Raw genomic sequence first — 16,629 nt, forward strand, 5'->3', positions numbered from 1 at the left:
AACATTCACCAACCTAGGCAGGCCTCTGGACCAATTGTATGAACAATTAAAGGCTGCCGGTAGAATTGGCATAATTCCCCCTCCAACTTACTCTCATGGCGTCCCTGCCGGATACAATCCTCAGTACACTTGCGCCTATCATTCGGGAGCACCCGGCCACCCAACCACTGATTGTAGAGCACTTAAGCATAAAGTGCAAGACATGATCGAGGCAGGGGAAATAGTGATTAGAGAAGGGCCAGAACAAGGACCAAATGTGGATAAGAACCCCCTGCCAGAGTACGATAACACCATTGGGGTTATTATGGACAATACGGAATTTAAGGAGCCTGTTAGAAACTCGTCAAGTGAGGCTGAGGTATTTGGAAATGATGCAGAATTTCTCGACATCCCTGAGGGATCAATTTCCAATTGGACAGCCGAATTTCTACCCATTCAGAAGGAGTTTCGGTAAACCTAAAGGGGGTTCGTCATTCATGCGAATTCATGAGAAAGAAAAAACTTTTGCATCTGTAATTAGCTAATGAAAACATCTTTACTTTTGACCAAAATTTGCGCACGTAAATATTTTTAAGTTTTCATTTCACTTCCGTTTGCTTTCAATCAAAGGTTTTATGAAAATGAACAAGTCATTCTTGTCATGTTATTTTGCTTTATTCGTTTGTTTATATTTCGGTCATATTGCTTTATCATTTGTTTGTTATATATTTGTTTGCTTATTATCCCAAATTCGTTAATTTTTTCAGATTGCCAAAAAATAAAAATATTCGACCCTTTGGATATCACTTTTCTGGAATTCAATAATGGCAATCTTTATCACTCACGACTTGAGAATTTTGAACCCAAATTTCAAAGCGAGAGTGATAATGAGAAAGTATTTGATTCTTTTTCAAAAATCTTGAACAACATGAGGAGAAATTCGAACCAAACCTAGAAACCACAGCAATTGTTCATATTGGCACTGAGAATGGAAAAATGGAAGAAAACATCATCATGAATCAGCATTCGTTTGGACAAAGGCAGAAAAGAAGATGATTAAGGGTTTGACTATGTGTCAAGATGTACAGATGGTTGAAAGCAGTCTCGTTTGCAGCAGCAGAAATTCTATCTTTGTACACTCTAATCGGAGTTCGACCAAAGAATGCCGTTTGTCATGGAATGTTACAAATGCATGGCCTGAGCCTACAACAAGAAGTTTCATCAGCATACATTTTGAGGAAGGCGACAAAGCACTCAAGCAAACTTTGCCAATATAAGACGAAGGCAGAGGCAAATTTGGTCAAAATTGGCAAGGGCCATTCATTATCCAAAAGGGATTACCTGGCGGAGCGCTTATTTTGGCATAAATGGATGGAAGGACATCTTCTCAACCCATCAACTCGGACATGTGTAAGAAGTTTTTCATTTGATCATGCAAAATTTCTTTTAGAGATTCACGCAAACGGCGAAATGCAAGTCAGGCCATCTTCTTTTACACTTAAAACATTTTATCCCTACTTGTCCCCTTTGAGCCGTCAGATTTGACAAATTTTCGCTTGATAACCCCTGAGAATTGCAAACCCCACACTGGGGCAAATTCATTTTGAAAAGAGATAATCAGAAAGAAAAGCAAAACCCCACACTGGGGCAAATTTATTTTTGAAAGAGAGATGAAAAAAAAAAAAACCCCCACACTGGGGCAAATTTAGTTTTGAAGGAAAATGCAAAAGTGAGGAAAATGCAATGAAAAATACAAAAAGAGAAAAAAAAAATCCAATCGAACTGGGGCAAATTTTCCTCGATTTCGTTCAAAAATTGGAGATAGTCTCAAGATGATGCAATCTCAGGTTATTTCACACCTTTCAGAAATTTTGCTTTCAAGCCTCAACTTTCTTTGAAAAAGCACCCCACCTGACCTCATTACAAGAGCCCAAAGTCCTGGCTTTCGTCACTTGTTGTATTTCTATTGGGATTTTTGCTAATCAACTGGCAAGTGATGTTCATAATGTCTTCGCCTAAAATTCATAAGGGAAATGTATTTTACTGATGCCAACAATCTTTTAACCACATTTCTCAGTTGATCGGGAATGAGGTAGTTCTGCTATTCTATAGGTGAAAGCCCGAAAGGGCACCTAAAAAAAAAAAAAAAAAAACAACACAAACACAGAACAAAACACAAACAAAAAGGGTGGGGGCAATGTGAGGACTCGCAAATTCCTTACATATTTCTCAAAAATTCCCTTTTATTTGAAAATTATTTGGAAATTATTATTTCATGTTATCCATGGTTCAATCACCCTAGAAAAGTGCCAATGACCATAGGAAATTAGGGTTCTCCTATTCGTTTTCAATTCAAGGTGAAATCGGATTTTTCGTGTAACCGAAGTATAATTATCCGGTATCGAGTAAGGATCAAATTTGGTGCTTAAGAGTGACTTTTAAGTGAGAAATAATATGTGATTAGAAGCAATGATAAAAAGTTAGTGAATAGGAAGCAAAAACCCTAGTACGTGCGATTTAAGAGAAAACGCGTCACACCGACGTGTACCGTGCACTACCGTTTGAACCGACCACTTGACCGCCACTTACTTGTCACACAAGTTTTTTACTAATGGAGTAAAATATCTCCTCTCTCATGATGACAGCTTGGCCGAAATTTGTGGCTAAAATGCAAGGAAGGAGAGAGAAAATTGTGTGGTGGAAATCAAGCCAAGTGTTGGCTAAACTTGTGGACAGAATTTGTTCTAATTTTCTTGTCTTCTTATAAGACCAAGTGAGCTTCATTCTTCCCCAATTTTTCTGCTGCATAGCCGAGCAAGGAGAGAGGAAAGGGAGAGCAAGAGAAAACCAAAATTTCTTCTTGATTTGCACCATCCAAGTGCAAGAAACAAATTCTAAACCGATTAAAGTGTGAATTGTGATCTTGGGAAGCTAGGGAAGCTAAAATTTTCAAGAGGAAGTGAAGTGGTACTCTTGCAAGCCTTGTTTCTTTTGAGGTATGTGCTGCTTATACTTGCTATATGGATGATCTATGTTGTATCTAAGCTTAGATAAGTGGTTATAGTGATGATGGGAGCAAGAAATCAAGAAAGGTTCCATTAGAAATCAAAATTCCAGAGCCGTCACAGGTGGTATCAGAGCTTAGGCTTCAGATCTTTGTAGTGTATCCTAGGCTGATGTTTAGGATGCCAAACTGTGGGACTGGCTTGAAAGTTAAATGATTTCTTGTAGCGATGTAATTTAGAGCCACTTCACGTGGTCCCTACAAAGGAGCAAGATAGGACCAAGTGGTGTTATGGTCCTTATCATATGGATGAGAAAAAGGGTTAAGTGCTCTTCTAGAGTGAAGGGGTGGATCATAGATGTGATAGTTATAAAAACCTTTATCTTGATACTTGGAGGAATTTGATATGTATGTTTGGTAGGAATCCCGAATTTGGTGATATACTCTTGGGACCGGCCGGCTTGAGTTGTGAATTACCTTATTTCGGATTCTCGTGCCCGAGTACTCCAGAGTTGAGGCGATGCTAGCTACTAGGTACTTGAGACTTGTATTTTGGAACATGAACAGGCTTTGTCCGACTAAAATGAATATAAGAAATCTACGGACATCTAGTGACTAGGAAGTGACGTGAGAGACCGGACGGGGTCATCTTAGCTGAGTCTGGAAAATATTGTAACCCAAAGATCCTTGTGGTGAGATTGAAATCGAGCATGTTAGGGAACGAGAATCATCTAGTTCCAATTAATCTAATGAATCCCTACTTGTGATCTTTTATAGTGAGACGACGGGGGTAAAACTTAAGAGTTGCGCCTTGGGAACGAGTGTACTTGTGATAATTACTTGTTTATTTTGGCATTGACTTTGATTTGGCATGGACTTTACTTGGCCATAACTTGTTTTATGATTTAATGAACTCTAGTTTGCGTGTGCTTGCACAGTGATAATGATATATGTATATGTGATTTCTTTTCCTCTAAAGGGTGTTACTGGCACCTGTGTGTAGTTCGACTAAGGCTTAGTGTGAGATTTATATATGTGTGTATAGATTAGCCGTGGACATGGAAACTAGAGGACAACGAAAGGGACGTCAACCTAGACAACCCCGAAATGAAAGAGTAGATAATAGATCTGATATTGACCAAAATGCTGAGCCAAGTGCTGGGAGAGGAAATGACCAAATGGGACAAGTTTTAACTCGCATGACGGATATCCTGGAGCTCTTAGTAGCTCAACAAGGTCAAGGTGTTGGACAAGGAAACCAAGAAATAGGGGAGGATCGAGCTTTAGAGCGGTTTCAGAAATTCTTCCCGCCCAAATTTACTGGAGAACCTGATCCAGAAGTGGCTGAGAATTGGTTAGAAAATATAAGAAATATATTCGATGCTTTGGATTACACCGAGGAGAGACAAGTCACCTTTGCTGTATTTCAACTTGAAGGAGCAGCACGAGCCTGGTGGAATGTTATAAGAAACAAGTGGGAAAGGGATCAAACTCCAAGGACTTGGATAAATTTTGTACGTGAATTTAATGAGAAATTTCTTCCTCCACTTGTCCAAGAAAAGAGAGAAGATGGTTTTATAAAGCTTCGTCAAGGAACTTTGAGCGTAGCTGAGTATGAAACACGCTTTACGAAGTTATCTACCTATGCCCCAAAATTGGTGGCTACTGAACGGAAAAGAATAAGACGGTTTATCCAAGGATTAAATTTAGAAATCCAAGATGCCCTTGCCGCAGCACAGATCGAAACGTTTAGTGACGCTCTCGAAAAAGCGCAAAGGGTAGAAAGTATAAAATCTCAACTGAGAGCTTTTCAAGCAAGGAAAAGAAATGCATCTGATAGTACACTAGGGGAAAATGAACCACCACCCAAAGTTAGAAAAGAAATGGATGGAATAGGACTGTTACTTCCTGCACCACTCATGATAAAGGAACCAAAAGGAACTATGTCGCGAGGGACTTCAGTGGGACAAATACGATCAAAGAAAACTTCGCAAGCAAGTCAGGTCACAATACCCCGTCCGACTTGTGGATATTGTGGAAAGACGAATCACACTGAAGAAAACTGTTGGCTAAAGGGACGAAAGTGTATGGGGTGTGGGAGTACCAACCATAAAGTTCATGACTGTCCAAGGAGATATCCACGAGAAACTACTGCTCAACAGGGAAATGGAACTGTTCCTCGACAAGTTAATGGAAGGAGGAGCCAACCAGTGGCATCTGAAAGAACGCATGACATGAACACACCACACGGTTCAGAGTTGCCTGAGATTAAAGAAGGTAATCCTTACCACTACTGGTAAACTCGTCTATGAGATATTAGAGTATTCCAAACCTTACGCGTGAAAGGATCAAAAAGATTTTGTCTTGGACTCGAGACTTAACTGAATGAGTAGATTAAAATAATACCTTGGACTTGTCCAATAAGTGTTTAGCTTGGGTTTTGACAGATTGTGGTGGTGGCCGAAATGGTTGAGAAAACTTTTGATTTTGCATCCTTCTTCTAGTCTTCTTGTTTGATTAAGGTTGGCTTGTTGCTAAGTGATAAATAGAATTGGAGTACTTTTAGTACTTGATTGTGATGAGTGATTCTTATAATGTGATTGACCTCTGAGATATTTGATCTGATTAGTATTTGATTGTGATAAGTAAGATTGAAATGATTCTTAGTACGTGATCAACTTTCGAGAACTATTTTTGATCTGATTAATGCAAGTTGAAATTTCGAGGTCGAAATTTTTTTAAGGGGAAGAGAGTGTGAGGACTCGCAAATTCCTTACATATTTCTCAAAAATTCCCTTTTATTTGAAAATTATTTGGAAATTATTATTTCATGTTATCCATGGTTCAATCACCCTAGAAAAGTGCCAATGACCATAGGAAATTAGGGTTCTCCTATTCGTTTTCAATTCAAGGTGAAATCGGATTTTTCGTGTAACCGAAGTATAATTATCCGGTACCGAGTAAGGATCAAATTTGGTGCTTAAGAGTGACTTTTAAGTGAGAAATAATATGTGATTAGAAGCAATGATAAAAAGTTAGTGAATAGGAAGCAAAAACCCTAGTACGTGCGATTTAAGAGAAAACGCGTCACACCGACGTGTACCGTGCACTACCGTTTGAACCGACCACTTGACCGCCACTTACTTGTCACACAAGTTTTTTACTAATGGAGTAAAATATCTCCTCTCTCATGATGACAGCTTGGCCGAAATTTGTGGCTAAAATGCAAGGAAGGAGAGAGAAAATTGTGTGGTGGAAATCAAGCCAAGTGTTGGCTAAACTTGTGGACAGAATTTGTTCTAATTTTCTTGTCTTCTTATAAGACCAAGTGAGCTTCATTCTTCCCCAATTTTTCTGCTGCATAGCCGAGCAAGGAGAGAGGAAAGGGAGAGCAAGAGAAAACCAAAATTTCTTCTTGATTTGCACCATCCAAGTGCAAGAAACAAATTCTAAACCGATTAAAGTGTGAATTGTGATCTTGGGAAGCTAGGGAAGCTAAAATTTTCAAGAGGAAGTGAAGTGGTACTCTTGCAAGCCTTGTTTCTTTTGAGGTATGTGCTGCTTATACTTGCTATATGGATGATCTATGTTGTATCTAAGCTTAGATAAGTGGTTATAGTGATGATGGGAGCAAGAAATCAAGAAAGGTTCCATTAGAAATCAAAATTCCAGATTTCTGGAAAATTTTCCCCCTTTTCTGCCCGATTTTATTGCTCCATGTTAGAGGCCGAATTTGGCTTGGCACAAAACATGAAAGTTGTATAGAATGGTATTTTATATATGCCTATAAAATTTCAGCTCAATCGGAGCAACGTAGCTTGTGAAAAGATGAAAATACCCTCGCTGATCTAGGTTACTTTCCAGAATTCCGCGTGGACAGTTTAGTCTCTTTGGTTGTGTTTGTTTACTATAATCCGTTCAGATTTAGCCAATTGTCAAAACATGAAAGTTTTAGTACCCTGTATTATCTTTTTAACGCAGCCAAGAACGTCTTAAACGGACCTCGGTAGACTGGGATATGGTCATTTGAATGCAGTGCGGTTAATTGACCAACTAGTTGGATTTTGGATCTGTAAAGTGGGCATTTGACTAGATTGCACTGTAAATCTGACTAAGTCATCTTCATGAGAATTGTATACATTTGTCTTAGCTTTCATATGGCTTTGGAATTATTGGATTTGGAGTTATGTGTGCGGAGATTAGAGTGGATGAATCAAGACTACCACAGTAAACCTCGAACTAGAAAATCTGGGATCATTTTGATAAATTTGACCTAGATACAGGACAAACTGGACTGAGTGGCCTTCTTCAACATTGTAGTCCTGTGTCTTAGCTTCGAAACGGCTTAAGTTTCATCCCAATCCGATAAGTGTAACTCCGGTTGTGACCGTTATGCATGAACCCGTCAAAGCTGTCTTTTGTCAAATTGCATTTCCGCACTTGTTATTTCTTTGATTTTGTTCTTATATTGTCTTGAGCCTATGAAATGGCTATTATGATGAGTTTGTGCTGTACATGACTTTGGGATTGGCTGAGAAAAATCATGAAGCCATAAATGGCTGGAAATTAGGTAAACACAAAGGGCATGCTGCCCAAATTTTCGCCCGAAAGCTAAGTTCTATTTGAACTTGTATAATACTATGACCGTTTTTCCATCTTAAAAACATGATCCTTCTTCAATTGGAAACTCCAAATGTTTACTTACTCTTACCAAATAAAGAGGAGTGGTTTAGGATTTTCTTGAGTATTTTGTCCACGGGTCCAAATGTCCTCGTTCCACTTTAAAGTCTCTTTTTATACGTTCTACTCATCATTCGTCGAGTTTCTTTGATTGCACCTAATTGTTTGTCATAAATGAGTGGTAATATTCTTTTCATTTAATTTTAGGTTTTCTCAGTGACTAAAGATAATATCCGGAAGGATATTTTGCACGTTGTTGTGCGTAAATAGGTGAGTGTTCTATATACCCGTGTTTTCTATGACTACCTGATTACCTGACTATCTGTTTACTCGATTTCCAATTTATGTGATTACGTGATATTCGTGAATTACATGCTCCCATGAAATCAATTTGTATTGTTTACGTGCTAAGTGTCCACTTGATTACTTAATTATCATGAATCACATGCTATATGAAGTTGTCCATCATTGTTAGGCGAGTGTGTACTTTACCTCATTCGACCTATTCAATTGATGAATTTTACCATTTACCGTTTACCGATTTACTTGGTTACTTGTGCATGTTGTAAGCTCTAAGCTGAACTTGGGCCCCGCCTCGGTTACCGACCTACTCGAGCCAGGACTGGGCTCGGTCGGGTAGGTTGGAACCCTGGACAACCGTCGGTATACTCGAGTATTACCACTGGAGGGATAAGGTGATGGCCAGTCAACCGTGGGGATCCGGAAGTTATAAGGTGCAGAGGACCGACAAAGTTCCACCGGAACACCGTATCCTTCAGTATATGGTTACCGTGTATCATGATAATTGTTCCATGCTAAAATGCCAACATGAAATCATGTGCCATACCTTTTGATATGTTCCTTGTTTAATTACTTGTTTATTTATATAGAACCTCACTGGGCTTTTTAGCTCATACCACGTCAATTGTTTTCCTTAGCAGGGGAAGGCGAGCAAGGACGAGAGTTCTGTATAGTCTGGTTGATCTAGTTCTTTGGCCTTGTAATGGTTCTCGCCCTAGTGCTTGGCACGGGCTGGTTGTATGAGGAATGAGAACCTTGTATATTCGATGTTTGTACTTGAATGGTAAAAACTTTGAAAACTTCTGGTGTGTAGAAGTTTCTTATCTTTTACTTGAGCATCTATGTATATATTAAGTTGAAGTGGATGGGTTACTTATTGTCTATGGATGTACGCACGTGATACGAGTGACTGAGTCCTGGCGAGAGCTGAGCAGGCGGTCCGCCGAACCCTTTGGTGCGCCTTAGGGGGAGATGGGGCCGTCACAGGCAACCTTGGTAAAAACCCGAAAGGGCGCCAAGGCAGGTTTTTGCAACGAGCAAGCACGAGGAGGAACAGCTGGTGACTTGGTTCATTTGGATTTCTTCTCATTTTTGTCATACTTCTGCCAATATTAAATTCCAGAACAAAGATATCCAGAGATTTGAATATGACATCTGTTGGCCAAAACTGTGTTGCTTTGTAAAATATTCTTTTCCAAATACATCTTTTCTCATGTGCTTGTATTCATGGCATTTTTGGATATGTTTTACATTCTTTGACATATTCATTCCATGCAGAACATAGGAAATCACCTTGCATATATTTTGATTTTTCATGCATCATTCTTTTATCATTGGATTCGGATGAATGATAAACCCTAAGGTTTGTGCAAGAATATGGGATTCAATCATCTATTAAAGTGAGTAAAATGCAACCAAGCCGCTACATGGATTTGGTGGCATGGTAAATGCGCACCTTTTTGGTCTCCAGCATCGAAAGGTTTCAAAATTACAAATTCAACCAAGGCAGATACCGCAGCAAAAGTTGGCAAAGGCATCAAAAGACTCATGTTTACACAATTCTCAAGGCAAGCCAGATCAAATGATGGTGGCAAATCCATTATTTCTTCTTTTCTTCCAGGAACGTTGCATTTACAAACACAAACAACCACACTTCTTTTCGCACCTGAATCGACGTCAGAAAAAGCTCTCCAGTAAGCAAAGACGAAATGATAATTTGGCAAAGGTTGGGTCATAAGGAACAACATCAGCTATCGTTCTAGCCATAAAGATCCAAATCTCCCTCTTGGTACAAAAGTTTGAACTACTCTCAGGTAAGAACTCAATTCATTGTTTAAAAATCCCGTGGGTCTATCCCAATTTTATATTTCTGTCCGGGTCTATCCCGTGGGTCTATCCCAATTTTATATTTCTGTTCGGGTCTATCCCGTGGGTCTATCCCAATTTTACATTTCTGTCCGGGTCTATCTCGTGGGTCTATCCCCATTTTTAAATTTCTGTTTGGGTCTATCCCCATTTTTAAATTTCTGTTCGGGTCTATCCCGTGGGTCTATCCCAATTTTACATTTCTGTCCGGGTCTATCCCGTGGGTCTATCCCAATTTTAAATTTCTGTTCGGGTCTATCCCGTGGGTCTATCCCGTGGGTCTATCCCAATTTTAAATTTCTGTTCGGGTCTATCCCGTGGGTCTATCCCATTTAAATTTCTGTCTGGGTCTATCCCATTTACATTTCTGTCTGGGTCTATCCCATTTAAATTTCTGTTCGGGTCTATCCCGTGGGTCTATCCCGTTTGCATTTTCTGTTCGGGTCTATCCCGTGGGTCTATCCCATTTACGTTTCTGTTTGGGTCTATCCCATTTTACATTTTCTGTTTGGGTCTATCCCATTTTACATTTTCTGTTCGGGTCTATCCCATTTACGTTTCTGTTTGGGTCTATCCCATTTTACATTTTCTGTTCGAGTCTATCCCGTGGGTCTATCCCATTTTTCATTTTCTATTCGAGTCTATCCCATTTACGTTTCTGTTCGAGTCTATCCCATTTTACATTTTCTGTTCGGGTCAGTCCCGTTTTTAATTTTATGTTTGGGTCAGCCCCATTTTAGAATTCTTGTTTGTTGGAATCATTTTTGCAGCCAAATAATGCAGGTAAGTATTTGGTGTCTACTTGTTTGTCTCAAGTTTTTTCAAAACTCAGACAAAGAGGGGCAAACTGTAGACACCAAATTTTTGGTGTAATTTCATTTACTGTTTATTTTTAGCTTTTTTATTTGTCGTGTTAGTTTTATTCGATTTTTAGTTTTTAGTTTTTAGTTTTTAGTTTATTTTTAAGTTTTTAGCATAGAATTTCTTGAAAAAAAAAAGAGAAAAAGGAAAAATGAATGAAAAAAAAAAGAGAAAAAGGAAAATCATGAAAAAATGAAAAAAAAGAAAAATCATAAAGAAAAAGTAAAAAAAAAAAAAGAAAAGCGTTCAAAAAATATGTTGTAGTTGTTTCAGATTTAGTTTCATTATTTAAAAATGAAAAAATGATGAAAAATTGAAAAAGGAAAAAAAAGGAAAAAGAAGAAAGGAAAAAGAGGAAAATCTTAGCTTTTTATCTTTTGGTTATTAATTTTATACATTTTATATAAGTTTAAGTTTGTTTGAATTATTATTTTGTTTTTATTGTTATTTATATTATACTTAAAAAAAAAAAAGGGAAGCATGCAAGCTGCGTATTTTGGCAGCTTGCAAAGAAGAGTGGTACATGCCCATCGGATGGCCAAGATAAGAGGCTGAGAGGAGGTTGATTGCTGGCCATTGAGAGTAGGGTTTAGGAGGTTGGGGAATTGATATAAAAAGAAAAAAAAAGCAGCAGCCGCAGGAGGAGTTAGGGGAGCAAGAACGAAAAAGAAAAGGGCGAGAGAAGGAGGTAACAACGGCTGGGGTTGAGCAGTGAAGAAAAAGGTCAGCTTTGAGAGAGAAGGGGGGAGAGAGTGACAGCCGAGTGAGACCGAGAGGAGAGGTTTTGGGAGCAAGCGGACGGCTGAAAAAAAAAAGGAGGGCATACGGGGATAGAGTTGACGGCTATGGAGAAAATTGAGATGGGGGCTGATTAAGAAAAAACTGACGGCTAAAAGTTTTGGGGAGCAGGATACCGCTAGGGTATTAGGGAGAAGAGTTGAGAACGGCAAAAGAAAGGAACAAAAAGGGAGGTTTAGGCTAGGCAAGAAAAGGAATCAGAAACCAGAGGAAAAAGGCAGCTGAAAAAATCTGGGGAGGGAGTGAAACAACGGCAGAGAAAAAGGGAGCTTTGAGGTAGGAGGAATGGCGGTAGAAAGGAACAGAAAGCTGAGGGTTTTGACGGGCTTTAGCTGAGAAAAATCAGAAGAGAGGAAGACTTTGAGAGAGTGAACGAGAGTGGCGGCGAAGGAAGGAAAAGTTGCAGTAGCCATTGAAGTCAAGGTTCCTTCATCGTCACTTCAGTCCTCCATTGCCTTCGGCAGATTTGCACCAAGGTACTTCAGTCACAAACTCACGCCAAGATTAGATCTTTCTGTCGTTAATGTTTGATTTATGGTTGATGAATGCATGGACAATAGTTTGGGAGTCTTCGGCAGTTCTTTATCATGAATTTAAGATGCCTCTGTTTGTTTTTCATGGCTGATGTTTGTGATAAGTGAGCCCAGCAAAATTGGAAATTTTCTCTCTATTATCTGATTGGCATGACCCTTTGATCTGTTTTGTCTCATCGTAAGATGTTTTCTTTTGGTTTTGCCTGATTTCTATAAGCAACAAAAGGTTAAAGAATATGTGGGTTTTTGGCTAAAAATAATGGTTTTGGTTCTGGTCATATGAACGTGAATGCATGGGTCAAATTGCGAAGCTCATAGTGGTTTTTCGTTGCAGCAATCATACATTGTTTACTTACCAGAAACTTCCTGTTTGCTTGAATTCTCGGTTGGATAGTCATTGGAATGTTCGATGACCCCCTTTGTTTGGGTTTAAATTTCCTTGGGTTGAACATTGCATATGGAGTCTGCTGCAATAAACTTGAAGGCTGTCGGCTCATTGCCGCAACCTTTTTTTTTCTTTCGGATGCTGAAATTGCAGTAGCTTGACCACCTTGTTGTTTGTGTAATTGGATGTTTGATTTTCAGTAGTAAAACATTTAAGTCGTGCATCTTTGCTAGCTTGAGATTCATTGGCACGATATATGTGATCAATGAGGAAAAGAAAAACTGTTGTGCTTAAAACATGCATGCTGCCGCAAATCCCTTTCTTTCTTCTTGTCATTGGTGCTGCAATTTTTGTCCTGCAACAGCTCTTGAAATTGGTTTTAGATATCCTTTGCTTGTTTCATTTGGGTGCTGAAGGGATGAGAGGGAAGGTTTTGTGTTGATGTTTGTGTGTTTGTTTTAAGGAAAAGTTCAAATCATGCCCAAGCACTTGCTGGAAAACGCATTTCAACTTGCAAAATCAGTTTCATATGCTTCCAGATTTTTCGACTTGCTGAACGTATTTCATTTCTTTTTTTTTTTTGCACTGGATCTTGTTAAGTTTTCTGTTGGATTGGATGATGGTTTGCTGCCTAGTTTAAAGCCTTGTGTTTGGACTTGTTTATGTTTGAAAGCTGGTTTGACAAGGTGTCGAATTGCAGAAAATCTTCATTCGAAAATTACAGAAGCAAAGAAAGCTTCGGTTTTGCCGAAAGCTTCATATGCTTGTTGAAACCTTGTTGCAATTTGATTTTGCATCATTTCTTGCTGTGTTTTATTAGTTTGAATATCCAAGTTGTGTGTTGTGTTGTTTAATTCAAAGTTTGGTCATTGGTTTGAGAGAGTTTGTTCAAAGCTTGAGTTAGTTTTCTGGAATTTGTGGTTGAAGATGAAAGCGCAGCCGACATTCTAGTTGCAGCAGGTTTTAAATTGCAGAAATCTTCTTCGTATGCATGCTTTGCATGAAGAAATAATTTCTAAAAATTGCAAATCGACCCCTTGGCTTCCAACTAATGCTACTAGGGCCCAATCAATTAAATAATTTCATCAATTTGATCCTTGGTAATTTTAATTTGTGCAACTTCATTGCTTGTTTGCTTCAATTAACTACCGTGCTTTGTTTCAATTGCGCTTAAGTCATGACTTTAGGGACTTTATGATCAAGTAAGCTTTGTTTTGCATATTTCTTTTAATTTTTCTTAAATAAAGTGGTACCTTGACCTTTTTATTGTTTTGAAACCATTTTTACTTCATTTGATTACCATCGTGAAGGAGGTATAACTTTTCTTTTATCCCTTTTGTGTCTCCTATGTGAACCAACGTGCTACGTGAGAAATACATGTCTACTTTGCTTTCCTAGCTTTTCTTTAATTCCTTTTACTTATGTCATTTACTTTTTGTTTTCATTAAGTTATTCTTTTAATGGGGTATGTGTACACCTCTTGGCTTGTAATAGATAGGGCTGTGGCAAGCAATTTGGTCCATTTTCCCTTTCCCCTTTTGTTTTAGTTAGTGAATGTAATAGGTTCATTAGTTTGGTGGCATGCCTACGTGTTAAGTGTTAATTTGCTTTGTTAGGGCCTTGCATCTAGTCGAGCATGCTAAATGTTATGTGCTATGTGTTTATGAGTGTTTGGCATGTCTACTCGCTTTCCATAGCCTGAATGAATGTGATGGATGAATGTACGTTTTCACTAGTCCAACGCTAGTCGGAATTCATAGAATGGGCTAGTCCAACGCTAGACCCTTAGGGATTTCCCTTCGTTAGTACATATTTGCGTGATCATTATATGTCATGCACTTTTCTTAGTTTTATCACTTTGCATGCCCCTCGAACCCCTTTTCCCTCCATTTTAGGATTTTTGCATTTCATGCTAGTTATAGGGTCCATTTGCTTGAAGAGTCCCCTTAAATATGGGATATAGACGAGTGTGGCTTTTTCTAAACCTTAGCACGCTTGTATTCCCTCTATAAAAGGGTAAATTGAGTCATGATTTAGGTCTCCCCGTACCAAATATGCATGCATTCCCTAGGCTCATGCCTTCTAAATCCACTCTATCATTACACTTTCACTTTTCCTCCCATTTGCACACGTGCACCTTTATGTTTCTTCACTTGCACACGAACACTTTTATTATCACTTGCACACATGCACTTCATATTATCATTTCACATACCGTACCTTGCCCACTCACGTGCACATTTTCATTTACATATTTATTGTTTTTTATTACTTTTTCAAACTCATGTCCTCACATTGCATACATGTATTCCATTCATTTGCATCCCACTCGCATTATTCGTGACCTCTTCAAAGGATCGTTATTGGGCTTCACAATTAATGTGATTGGCACCACTCAACCTTTGAAGAGAAATTTCCCCCAATACCCCTAGGTCTAGGTTTTTGCATTCATGTAGTACACCCAAATGTAATAAATTCTTTGGTTAAAACAAGAAAATATTTGATTAAATCACGCAACTAGCCTTGGCTAGGTCGAATGGGTGCCTTGGATCTTTATCCTTGCCTTCCCCTTCGTCAAATGTGACTCCCGAACCTTTTTCGTTGGTTTACGTGGACTAGGAGTCGTTTAAAAGGGGTTTCTTACTACTTTTCCTTTAAATTCATTTTTAGGTGACTTGGTACACCTTAACTCATTACCAAGTGGCGACTCCGATTTTTTATTTCAAAAACCCTTTTTAAACTATAATTTTGGGTCAAATCGTCGCATTCTCAAACCCCCATTTAGACCCATTTTTCTTTTAAATCACAATTCATTTTCCAATCACAAATTGAATCAAAAAATACATTTTTTAAACCATTTTATTTATTTATCAAAAAATGGGGCGCGACAGGGATGAAGGGATTATTGTCTTTTTTTGGTGGTTGGTAAACCCATGAGGATGGAATTTGGTAACCACTAAACCGGCTTCTAATTGATGTAAAATTGTCAGTGTCCGGCTCATGTGGTTTAGGACCTGGTTTACAAGGTGAAGGATGATCAATTGGTTGAGGATCAACTGCAGCAGATTTTTTCTTTTTTGAGATTATTGGATCAGATGTTCTGTATGTATGTTCCCACCAACAATCATCACACTTTGTACAGACATCAAAATATATATGGCTGAAGATGGGATCCTGGAAATGATAGACAGCTTCTCCTTTTGAATTAAAATGAGCAATAATATCTTGGAGAAAACCTGTTTCAGTGTTATAATCATAACGACCCCATAATTTACCTTCTTCACTGGGTAACTCCATTGAGACATCTGCAAGCATAATAGAAGGTGTATTAATTTTTTGAGGATTTCAAATGAGAATGATCAAATGGTATTGAAATTCTCCCTTCTGATGTTTGAGAAATCCTTGAATTTGAAGATTCAAGAGGTTCATTGGCCTAGGTATGAAGAGATTCATAGTCAATAATCCAACTATTGGGTAATAGTGAGATTAGATCTGACTTAGAAATCTATCTTGGAACATGAGTGCAGGAGGCTGTATTCTTTTCATCCACTCAAATAAGAAGAGCATCTTCTCCACTAGGTATGGTAAGATCAAGTGCATGATTCTGGACTCAATATACTATTTGATAGTGTAACGTTGCTGCAATAGCATCAGTAACTTGATCTACACCAATAATTTGAACCTGTACTTTCAAAGCATCAAGTAGGTGAGGATCTGCTAAAGACATATTAAAATTGGGGAAAAGAGTCACGAATACAGTTTTTGCATTGAGAGTTGTTTCAACTGTTGCAATACAAGCATGCTGATATTTTGTGAATCTAGTGCCAAGTAGAGCTACTCGAGCTACTACTGGTAATCCTTTTCTCCCATGAAATGATAAGGAAAACCTGGTAGCCCCAAAATGAATATGGGTATATCCTTGTTGCTTCCACTGTGAAGAAAATCATTGGGAATATGAAGGGTTATGAATTGTTTCTTCTTGGTGGTCGGAATGGGATACTGATCAACCTTAGAGGCCTGAATATATTGTTTAACTCCTTTAGGATGATATTTAATTAAAGATTTGATTTGTCTTAAAGGAGCGAGAGATTGTTTGCCAAAAGCAGTATAAGGATTAATAACAGGTAAAAAGGTAGGATTAACCACCTCTGGTTCAATAGAAACTTCATATAAATAATCTAACTTATTACTATTAATCTTATTTAACACAAGACCACTAGAAG

At 38.4% G+C, this 16,629-nt stretch overlaps 1 long non-coding RNA gene across 1 annotated transcript; it reads left to right on the forward strand.

Annotated features, from left to right (window-relative positions):
• Positions 1-6,183: 6,183 nt before the first annotated feature.
• LOC140035972 (uncharacterized) lies at positions 6,184-8,885 on the forward strand. Its single transcript, XR_011839867.1, has 3 exons — positions 6,184-6,534; positions 7,871-7,933; positions 8,605-8,885. It is a non-coding gene; the product is annotated as an uncharacterized lncRNA (long non-coding RNA).
• The last annotated feature ends 7,744 nt before the right edge of the window (positions 8,886-16,629 follow it).

Source organism: Coffea arabica, chromosome 2c, assembly GCF_036785885.1.
Source record: "Coffea arabica cultivar ET-39 chromosome 2c, Coffea Arabica ET-39 HiFi, whole genome shotgun sequence".
Taxonomy (NCBI): Eukaryota; Viridiplantae; Streptophyta; class Magnoliopsida; order Gentianales; family Rubiaceae; genus Coffea; species Coffea arabica.